The sequence below is a fragment of the Amborella trichopoda genome, chromosome 13 (genome assembly GCF_054954075.1).
Source record: "Amborella trichopoda isolate Santa Cruz 75 chromosome 13, AtrichopodaSantaCruz75HAP2 v2.0, whole genome shotgun sequence".
NCBI classification, from domain to species: Eukaryota; Viridiplantae; Streptophyta; class Magnoliopsida; order Amborellales; family Amborellaceae; genus Amborella; species Amborella trichopoda.
The window spans coordinates 32,568,418-32,579,145 of NC_142348.1; positions in this window are offsets into that span (position 1 = coordinate 32,568,418).

Below are 10,728 nucleotides of genomic sequence, written 5' to 3' on the forward strand. Positions count from 1 at the left end.
TTTCAGCGTCCTCAGCAGCACTGCCAAGGCTTAGCTTAAGTGGGTTGTCCGGCATAATGATGGACATGCTTCATCTAGGCATGCAGAAGCTAAAGGGTCTGCCTCTTGCTGAACTTAATGGTGCAATCCAGTAGTTGAGGCAAGTCGCCCTTGCAGGGGGAGCACCAGAGATCGTCCCCTTACTTTGATGGCATCGTAAATGAGCTAGAAAGGTGGAGAACAAAGGCCTTGCGCGAGGAAGCAACTGTGCAGCAGCTGGAGGGCTCACAGTCACCACCTTTGGAATCCTCACTTTTGTGCTACCACGAACTGGTAGAAACCCAGTTGCAGTAGATGGATGCCGCAGTCTCTCAGAGATCCGATCTTGCTGAAGAGGCCATTGCCCGCCACCGCAGGGTGATGGATTTGAGGGCAAATTAGAGTCGATGCAGAAGCTTGACAAGATAGAGAAGGAGACTGTGTCTTGGGAAGCAAAGGAGAAGGTGCTTCTTGATAACATTTTGGCCCTCGAGTATTCCTTGAGAGAAGTGACCGCCTTGATGGAGCACGAGGCAGAGCTAGTGGCAGGGTTGAAGGGCGAAATCAAGTGGGTGAAGGTACCAGCTGCAACATACAGGGGGAAGATCAATGAAGCAATTGATTGATTTGGACGATCCCTTCTTTCTCTTTTTATTTTCATGTCTTCTTATTGTAAAGAAAAGAAGCCTGTAATGCCCTCTTAATTTATAAATGGAACAATTCTTTTCTCTTTCTATGTGGGGCATGTTTTTTGTTCTTCCTTCTCTTTTCTTATTTCTTCTGCCCTTTCACCGTGTGACAAGAAAAAGGATAGCCCACTCCTTGCTTCGTCTTGTGACAATTTTTCGTGGCTTCAATGACCTCGAATGTGGGAGCAGTTGCTCCCCCGCCCCTTAGTGCTTGATTGGACATGGTTCTCATGATTTGGCAAGCTTGTTCGCTGTAAATACTCCAATATGGGGGAGCCTTGGCTTCGATTTGAGGTACATTGCTTTTGAGTTCATCATAAGTCTTAGTCTCAGGGAAAAAGTCCTACAAGTTCTTTGAAGCGACGCACATAACCTCCAATTGATTCTGTACGCTACGAACCTCACTTCTCAGTTCTGTCATGGGGTCTTGTTCCTAAGAGATGGAGGGCTTACTCTTGTCCACCTGTACTTCTTCGAGAGTCTCTGAGAGGTGTAAGACCTTTTCTTAGCTATTGATGATCCCCTTGTTCAAAGAGGATGGAATTTGGAGTACCTTCCTTGTAGGTTGGTGTGTCAATTCTGCTTCTAAAAGAGCAATGGGGACATGCAGGACCTTTTGCTGGTCCGGCGTATAGGTGACCCTCGGTGCTGGAAGGTCTACCTGTAGGGCTTCCTCAGTCTCAAGAGTTGCTTCTAGCCCGTCATTTTGTTCTGGCGACTTAGAAATAGAGGTAGAGGGGGAAGCCTCGTCTTCAAGAGAAGGCACCATGACCTCGGAGAGGTGGCAAGGTATACTTGGGTAGTTAGGAGTCAAAGGGAGGATTTTTCCTTTTCCTCTCTTTGAACATGTTCGTAATTATTCACCCCAGATCTTCAACATCATCACGAGACGATAGTCATGTCTCTCTCACTGGCTTCCAATCGTCCTCTTTTGACTTTTTTGGTACTAGAAGGTCTGTAAAATAGTACTTAGCTTCAGCATAGTGAGTCTCAGCTAAAGGGAACGATCTCCTGTCAGCATAGACCGTGTGTTGTCTCCCATCTCGGTTGTATTTGAAGCATTGGTGGAGCGTGGAAGGAACCATCCCCTAATCATGAAGCCAAGGGCGGTCGAGCATGACGTTGTAAGATGTATCGGTGTTGATCGCATGAAACTGAACATAATCATTGAGGTCATCGATCTTGAGGAGAATACGAACTGTCCCAACTAGATTTTCTCTTGATTGGTTGAACCCTTTTACGGTGACGTGGGTAGGAATGAGGTCGTCAGATCCTAATCCCAATCAAGTGAGGATCCCTCTTGGATCAGGTTGACTGCTGACCCTCCATCTAGCAAGATCCGGTTGATAAGGCAGGTAAGTAGTTCACCATTCACGAAGAGGGGGCAATTGTGAAATTTACCTCCCAACTGAAGGTCATCTTCGAGAATGGAGATTGTCAAGCACCCAATCAGGATGGTTGGGTCAACCTCAATAAGCTCTACTTCAGTCTCGTACGCCTCTGAGTTAGAAAGAGCTTATACTAGGGCCATATGGTAATCTCTAGATAGTACTTAGAAGGGATGGAAGCTTCCTCAAGTTCCCAATTACGTCATACTTCACTTTATCCTCATTAGTCTTCTGTGTTCCTGATCTAGTCACTGGTATAGGTGGTAGGGTAGGCTTAAGAACAGGTTTTGGTTGAGTTTTGGTTTGTGACACTGGCTGAATTTGTTGTTCAGCCGGTGCAATCTGGGTTGATGGGGAAGTAATAGGGATTTGTATTAGGGATGTAGAGGTTTGAGGTTGAGGCTTAGGGAAAAGTGAAGGATCAGGAAACTTGAGGACCTTGAACTTTTGAAGTGTGGGCTGCAGCTTCTTTCCTGATCTTAGGTTCATTTGCCCCGTGCTGGATGGTACTTCCAAGATCTGCACCATATGAGAGGCCGCTTTGGAAGAGGAGCTTAAAGATGGCTTGGTTTTGGCTTGGGTTGATAGAGCGTCGGTGACTGTCCAGAATCTAGCCACCTAGGCCAGCATTTTTCTTAGGCGCTTCCACTGCGACCTACTGAGGCTGGTGCCTCCGAGCTCTCTATTTAGAGTGTCGAAGTCTGGGCACTATCGAACTGCACCTGTGGAAGAAATAGAAGAGGAGGGAGTAGAAGAAGAGTTAGAACGTTCCGGGTAGCTTTTTATGTTGTCAACGGAATTGGACGTGTGCAGGGGATATTTTAGGTCTTGCCCCGGCTTTGACTGTTGGGTGGTGCTTTTAGTGTAGTCACCCCCATTGAATAGCTCCCAAGCTATTGGGATTTCCGTCTATTTGGACAGCGGGATATGGCGAACTAGTGGAAGGGCCTGAGAAATTCTTCCTCAACTAGTGGCTGAGGAAGACGATTCAGCAAGCGAACCTGGGTGCTCGTCTCCTTTTGGATCCCTGAGGAGGGGTTTGGTTCATCCCATCAAGCTGATGAGTAACCCTGGCTTAGTGATTGCCTCACGCTTCAAGGACTTGAGTCTACTGCATCCATGGTAAACTTCCCAAGGCTGTGAAGTCGAGGGCTCTGAAGGGTCCAGTGTATTCTCATAAGGGACTTGTATCGGGTTTTGCTCTTGAATGGGGGAGATGTCTTAGAAGCGTTCTGGGAGGATGGCACAAACAACATGGCCTTTCTGTACCTTCTCAGTGACTACGGCTTCCAACCCAGAACATTCTTTCAGCTCAAGGCCCCATACTTGGTGATATGGGCCCTAGAGGTTTTTCTTACCCTGGGCAAGGCGCTTAGGCTGCCAGGTGGACTTTAGAGTGACGAGACCCTATTGGAGCATCACCTCGAAGAAGGCCTTCAAAGGGTCTAACTAAGTGTTTCCCAGGGCTTGCGTTGGGAGTTCTTCTTGCACTGATGGAAGAGGGACTTGAGGGTATCCTTCTGGGTTACCATGGACTTCCTAGCATTGCTGCATCTTCTTTGTCAAGAGCTCATGGAATCCAGTGCATTCACTCAGGTCATGGCGTCGTATCAGGTGATACGAGCATCAGAGGTTCTCAGTTCTTGGAGGCATGAACTTGGGCTGCCTTGTCGGCTTTGGCGTGATGTGTCCCTCTTTGAGCATTATGGAAAATAGTGCACGAAGGATGGCGGGTGCCCCATCATCTTCACTATGTGAGAAGCCTCAGTTGCCCCGAATGCTTTCTTTAAATCTTTGAGCTTTATCTGACCCTTGTTAATAAGGGCTTTGATAGTGTCTTTAAGCTTATAGCAGTCATGAGTGGGGTGGCTAACTTTCTTATGATAGGCGCAGTACCTCTCGTGTGTCTCATGTCCAGCTTGTTCTTCAGTGTTGACCTCCGACAGCTAGATCATTTTTTTTCTCTGGTAGTAGTTGAAGCAATGCAGGAAAGCAGTCCTTGTCAAAAGGATACACCTTGTTCTTATGCTGGATCCAGTAGTGACTTCGATTAATATTTTTGGGAGGCGGGACCTTGTTATAGGTCTGCTACTTGCCCCTGGCTTGAGACGTTTGTGCCTTGGAGAGGTCTAGGGTTTGAGGGGGGGCGTTCTTAGTGTTAGTCACAGTGACAGCCGCACTGATCGCCGCTTCTTGCTGGTTGCCCCGATTGTTGGAGTGAGAGTTCGAGCTAGAGGGTTACTGACAAGATCCACCATGGTGCTTAGACAGACCTTCTATACGAACTGCTTTAGAGATGAGCTCTAACATGGAGGGTGGAATGGAGGCCTCAACATGCAGAGTGATCTCAGGCAGCATATTCTGTATACAAGTTTGAACTGCTTCTTTTTCAATCATGGGAGTAGCATGAAAGGTTGCCAACTCTCTCCATTGGGCTATGAACTTGTCAACCGGTTCACCAAGGTCTTGAGTCAAGGTGAGGAGCTCGATGGTTTCCACGTTCCTTTGGACTTCGTAGAAGCATTGGTAAAACAATTGCTCAATTTTCTGCCATGTGTGCACCGAGTTTGGAGGCAGCCATGCATACCACTAGAAGGCTGGCCCTTCGAAAGTCTCGACGAACTGACGAAGGAGGAGTTGCCCATCGGTTGCCGTCTCTCGAAAAGCTGCTTGGAAGTGAGCAGTATGCTAGTGAGGGGACATAGTACCGTTAAACAGGGGGACCTTCCCTTTTTGGTAGTTTGGGGGAAACGGTACCTGATCGATATATGAAGGGTATGGCTTCTGGTCGAGCGGCGCCTCTTGCATGCTCAGAACCTTGTTTTTTGGACTTTGGGTCACCATGGCATCTATATCAGCTTGCGAAACCATGCGGGAATTAGAGCTGTCTTGGGAGACCGGTGGGGGAGTTTGTCTAGGAACTGTGTCTTCACCAAATGGGGAATCGGTCTCATGGTGAGAGGAAGGGGACTTGGAGGCTTCAAGGAGTTCCATCTTTTCAGACTGCATCATTACCTCGAACCTGCTCATCGACTCTTCTTGGGCATCGTTCGGCTTGTTGATCACCATGACACTGACTGTTTCATCTAGAGGGTCAGGTGGAGTAGTGGACTACCGGGGTTGGAGAGTCATGCGTGGCAAGTCTATTTGCAGGGGCTCAGCATGCCCCGACTGGACTCGAGCCTTGTATACCGATTGTGTGAGGACTGGTTCTTGACAGTCTTGGGGCCATGGCTTCTTGGCAGTGATCACCAAGCAATATTCTTGGACTTGCTCAGGCTCTAGGATCCGCAAAGGGAATTATGAGGCAGGAGGTCACCAAAGATAGTAACCTCAACTACCTTAGGGGCTTCTTTGGTCAGGATCTGCAAACCTTTCTTCTGCTTAATCTTGAGGCTACTATGGACCTCACTCCAGAACCGAGCCTAAGGCTTGGACTGCACCATATTTTTTGAGCAGGCATGGGCTGTGTTGATTAACTAGAGCAAAGAATGGGGTCCAAGGATAGAGGGCAACCTGAGTCGCTGCCTTGGAGGTTGTAAGCTCCAATCTGACATCTGCCCCGGATTCCCTTGTGAGGCCCGAGTGCATGCCTGACCTAAGGCGGCTGACTCAAGATGGTACTCCTAGGAAAAGCCTTTGAGTACCTGATCTCGAGGTGCTTGCCTAGTATAGGAAGAGTGATAAAAGAAGGAGCTGGTTCATGACTCCGCTTGAGCTGAGATCGGGGAGGAACCTGCAAAGTCGATGGATGTGCACCTTTAGGGTTAGCCGTCTGGGTGACTTGAGGGTCAACCCGAGCTTGCTCAACTGGTTCGACCTTAGGAGGTCGAGTCCCACGAGCTTGTGTCTGTGCGGGACCGAGTAGGAACATATCTCTCACAGGGTGAAGCGGTGTGTGGTGAGAGGGAGGACGAAGTGGTCAACCCTCATGTGCTCGAGCTGGTACAAAACTGGCACTGCCCCGAGCTGTGGGATGCATGGCACATGCAGGGTTTGGCCTGAGAGGGCCTAGCCTTGAATGTGAGTTCGAGGTAGCATGAAAGTTGCCCCAAGGTGTGGCTTGAGTGGTTGGACCACGAGCCTTTAGGTGTATGTGTGGGGTGGAGACCTCAGGATCTCCAGCTCGGTGTACCGAGCCTCTAGGTGTAGAGGTTTGAGGTAGTGAAGGAGTTCGGGGGGTAGCCTTGCGGCGACCCTCAAAAGTGATGGCAACTTGCTTGCTTTTCGTGAGAGTGGACAGGGCAGCCTTCTTACATACCTCAGCAATATGACTGGCAAGGGACTTTCCAGTAGCAGGGTGTGTGTTGTGTGCAGCAACGGATGTGTTACCAATGTAAGGGGCCTTAGTGGAGGGTCCATCAGGGCGAGGAAGCAAAGAGTCAGAGACCTTTAAGTCCCTTCTCACATCAACCCAGGAAAGCACCTGGGAGCCAGATTGTGAGTCCTAACTCAAAAGGAGTGTAGGAAAGGAGGCTTGAGCAGCTCGTTTCCCTGGGACGGTCACGAGTGCAAGGATGAGAATCCCTAACTCTGATGAACAGGTTGAATAACCCAGATGCTATAGAATGTAATGCAGAAAGTAAAAGGCGATAGTGATCAAACAAGAGCGAACTGATGAAGGGGTAATAAGTCCCCAGTGGAGTCACTAAGCTGGTTAGGTGCCTCGATCTCACCTCACCGGATCTAGGTGATCGGGTAACACATGTCTCGGGTTCGAAAGACCCGGGACCTGAGATCGCTCTCTCAAGAGCCTCGATCATAGAACAAGGGCAGGTGTCCAACTAGTGAGAGATGAATTTTGCATGTGAGGTGGGGACCAACCTCACCTAGGTCGATGACTTACTGAAGCTGACTCTCCCGAGCATCCTCTTAGATCACGACAGAAAGCCCCCCAGCTACTTCAGTTGGTTCGGAATTGCCTCCCTTGACCTGAAATCTCCTTATTTTATGCACAACACTACTATGGTTAATTTGCAAGACAAGTGGGCTAAAGGACTCACCCTTGTCTTAGGGCAATGCACCTTCATATGGATGAGAAGGTGAGAAGTTAGGGTTATGAAAAGAAGAAGGGACGAGACTAGCATGATAGTTGGACCAGTGCAATGACCGACTTGAATTGGTAGCAAGACGGGCATGGTACTTAGGATCAGTATGACGGCAATATTGCTCGACAGCCAGACCGTTATGGTAACGCTAGACTGAGTCCACCCTCAATCAAGGGAGAAGGGGAGAGAATGAGGAGAAGGCACGAGACGGCAAGGGAAGGAGATCCCGACGGCGCTGGACACCGCTTGAGCCTAGGGGTACCAATCTAAAAGTTTCTCTCTCCTTTCTCTCTCTCTCACCAAACATGACCCAACAATGAGAAGAAAGAGAAATTTTATTAAGCAAAGTTCTCATGGTTGAAGGATCCTACGTACAATGGTAGTACATGGTATATATAGAATTATGCTTAAACATGGGTGGATTGATCAAAATTAAACCTAATTGTTGAAAATTAAGATTTAATTGAATAAAAAGAAATAGTAAAATAGGGTGCGAAATGACAGATTTGGCCCTTCCTAACAATTTGTGGAATTTCAAAACAGTCACTATGCTACACTAAAACATGCGTGCTTTTTCATGGATGATTCGGGGTTGTTTTGATGCCCGTTTGATCGAAAGATGATTGTTTTCTTGTAGGGCTCAGCATGGCGATTAATTTGATACCAACTTCAAGCCATGGATCGTGATTTTAGGGCACAATCATGCGTCTTAAAATTTGGATGAATCTTGAAACTTCGGATCGATTGTGTGCTCGTTCCTTGATGTTTTACTATGATTTTTTTGCTGAATCACACTGAGCATGCCGTCACGATCGCGTGGCAACAAATGCAGCCCGATTTCATGTCCGAATGAAGATTTTGCAACTTTGAAGTTTTGGTCAGAATTTGTAGCCACTTAATTGACTTCATGTGTGAAATTCGGCCGTTCATCATGTACGGGGTTCTAACTAGAGATAGCCCTAGACCTTACGCACGTAATGGAACTAGTTTCACATCGATCGAGCTCACAAGAGGTGTGATTTAGCTGCTCGAGCGAGGTGCGATGCTGCTGATTTTCCTGCAACTTTCTTCACGGATCAGCAACTTCTCTCTAGCTTTTCTTCGCGCTCGGGCGTCGTTGCGGGGAGTGCCACATATCGAAATGCTCATCTTAAAGAGACGAATATGCTCAGTAAATTTGAGCACGATCCGACTCAAAATGGGTGAGATATGAGAATCAAAATTCATTGTTCATGATTGACCCTTTAATGGAGTTGAGTTGCAGGTGCCGCACGGGAATAGCGTGCGGCTCCTCCTGTTTTGCCCTTTTGCCTATAACTTCTTCTTGGAATGTCTATTTAAGATGAAATTTGACCGCTAGGGGTTTTCGACCATACTAGATCCAATGGCAGTGGTCTCACATCAATTTGAGGCACCAAAAATATAGTTTTAGTTATAGGGTCCGTTTCAGGGTGCTAGAGGTTGATTCTGCCGAAATCGTTTCTTTGTATGCACTGCCTTAGACATGTCAGAATATGACAAAACTTGGCAAAAGGCTCTCAAGAGTCCTCATGAAGATCTTGACCAGTTCTGGGACCATTCTGAGACTGTCAAAATTTCCACTGTATGTTAGGCTTTATTGATCGGGGACCCATGAAGATGAAAAATGTCTTCCAAGAGCCATCCTCCTATCAAGTTTAAGTAATTCTAATGATTCCCAACTGAACCAGTAAGATGTAATCTAAAGAAGTACATTGCCTACTATTTCTTCCTCCATCAAGTTTCAAGCATCCAGGGTGAAGTCCCCTAAAATGGGATCGCCTCGAAGGGCATCCTCCTATCAAGTTTAGGTAATTCAGGAGACCACCAACTAGACTAATAGGATGTAAACTGAAGAGGTACCTTGTTTGCTTCTGAAGTTTCTATTTGGATTGGGATAAAGCTCACAAGAAGGTCCCCAACTAGCTGGAACATCAGGAATTCGCATTGAAGAAAAAGTCGTAAGCCCACCAAAGGCATACCATCAGCGTGATCTTCCAAAAAAAACAGAGTATGGCGGAACCTAGAGAAACCCCCTCAACAAGGCACCGGACCACTAGAAACCACTTTGGTCGCCCCCGGGTCAAGGGGAAAGCTCAGCAAGATCTACCCCTGAAGAAAAAAAATAATTGATTGAGAGGCAATAAACACGTCTTAGCAAGGATTCGTTAGAGTAGCTACGACATTAAATTTTTTCGAATGTTGCATTTCTCGCTTCTCTCAAACCGCAACATCCGTCAAGGCAAGTTGTTGTACGTCATTTTTTATGTACTTCCATAAGCCTATGAGAATAAGGAGAGAGCTGGCGACAGTCTGGTCTCGCAGGTTTGCGAAACGTTGCAGACCAAGATTGTGCCAAAAAGAAGCCTTCAGCCTAGTGACCTGGTTGAGGTGCCCTCACACCAAAAAAGGACTTTCCACTGTAGACCTATGCTAACGGCTGCAGCAGGGAACCACACCACCGGCATTGCACTCAAAACATCAAAAAACCCCTGAGGACCAAATTTGGGCTCAATCGAATCTCCCTAAAGGGGTCTACGTTCATGTGGCCTCGCAACTCATGGGTTTTACCATAGCGCGATGCGCCTTCACTAAACTAGTCTCAGAAATGGGGACTGTGACAATGTATTTCGGCAGTAACTTCGCCAACCCACGGTGCCTTCCACTAAAGTCAGACAAAGCTCAAATGTTGACATGTTCTAGATCACACCAGCCCTATCATTTTGACCTATGGCACACACTATGGCGTGACTGAGAACCCCCATTGCTATGAAGAGGAAGTGACCGGAGAAACCTTGGAAAAAACAGGCTTCAGCAAGCTCCAGATTAGGTGAAGCATAGTACAATGTCCACACCTTGGATCAACGTGGGAAGGAGTTCAATAGAAGCATCTCATGTAGAGCTACATTCTGGTTCAACACTTACATTCAATCCATGGTTCGATGAATGCAAGTCCCCAGGTCACCAAAGAAGCAAATCCAGCCGGTTGTCAGAATCCCTTTCTCCGACGACCTTCTAATTAGGTAAATGCGCAAATCAACACTAAATCAGCCAAACTTGGTGCAAAACAACTACAACAGCCTCCTCTCTGACTTGCAAGCAGGTCCAGGAGCTAAAACAACACAGCTCAAAGATGCATTGGCAAACAAAGTTCACAAAACTGGCTGGACTTTCACCCAGGGGGAAAAGGCCACCACAGCACAATTAAAGAGCATAAAAAAGCTCACAATCAACAGAAGAACGAAGATATATTGCTGAAACAACTGAGCTATTGTCATAAGTTGCAGGACCAGCTTCCAAGGTCTTCCCATTACAGCGGGCAAAAGATCATAGGCATACTTTGGTCATTTGCACCTAAATTTTTTATTCATTTTGAATTTCTTTAATTATAATTAAGCTTGAATTTTGAGCATTCACCCTCGTTTAGTGAATCCTTTATATAAGCAAGCTTAACTCACTTATAAAAGACCGCTTTTTAAAGCTCCAATACCCCTAAAGGCTGGGAAGAATCAAGGCTAGATTTCACTTGTTAGCGTGTCTTTCTCTGTGAGCCCCTAGTCTCTGCGG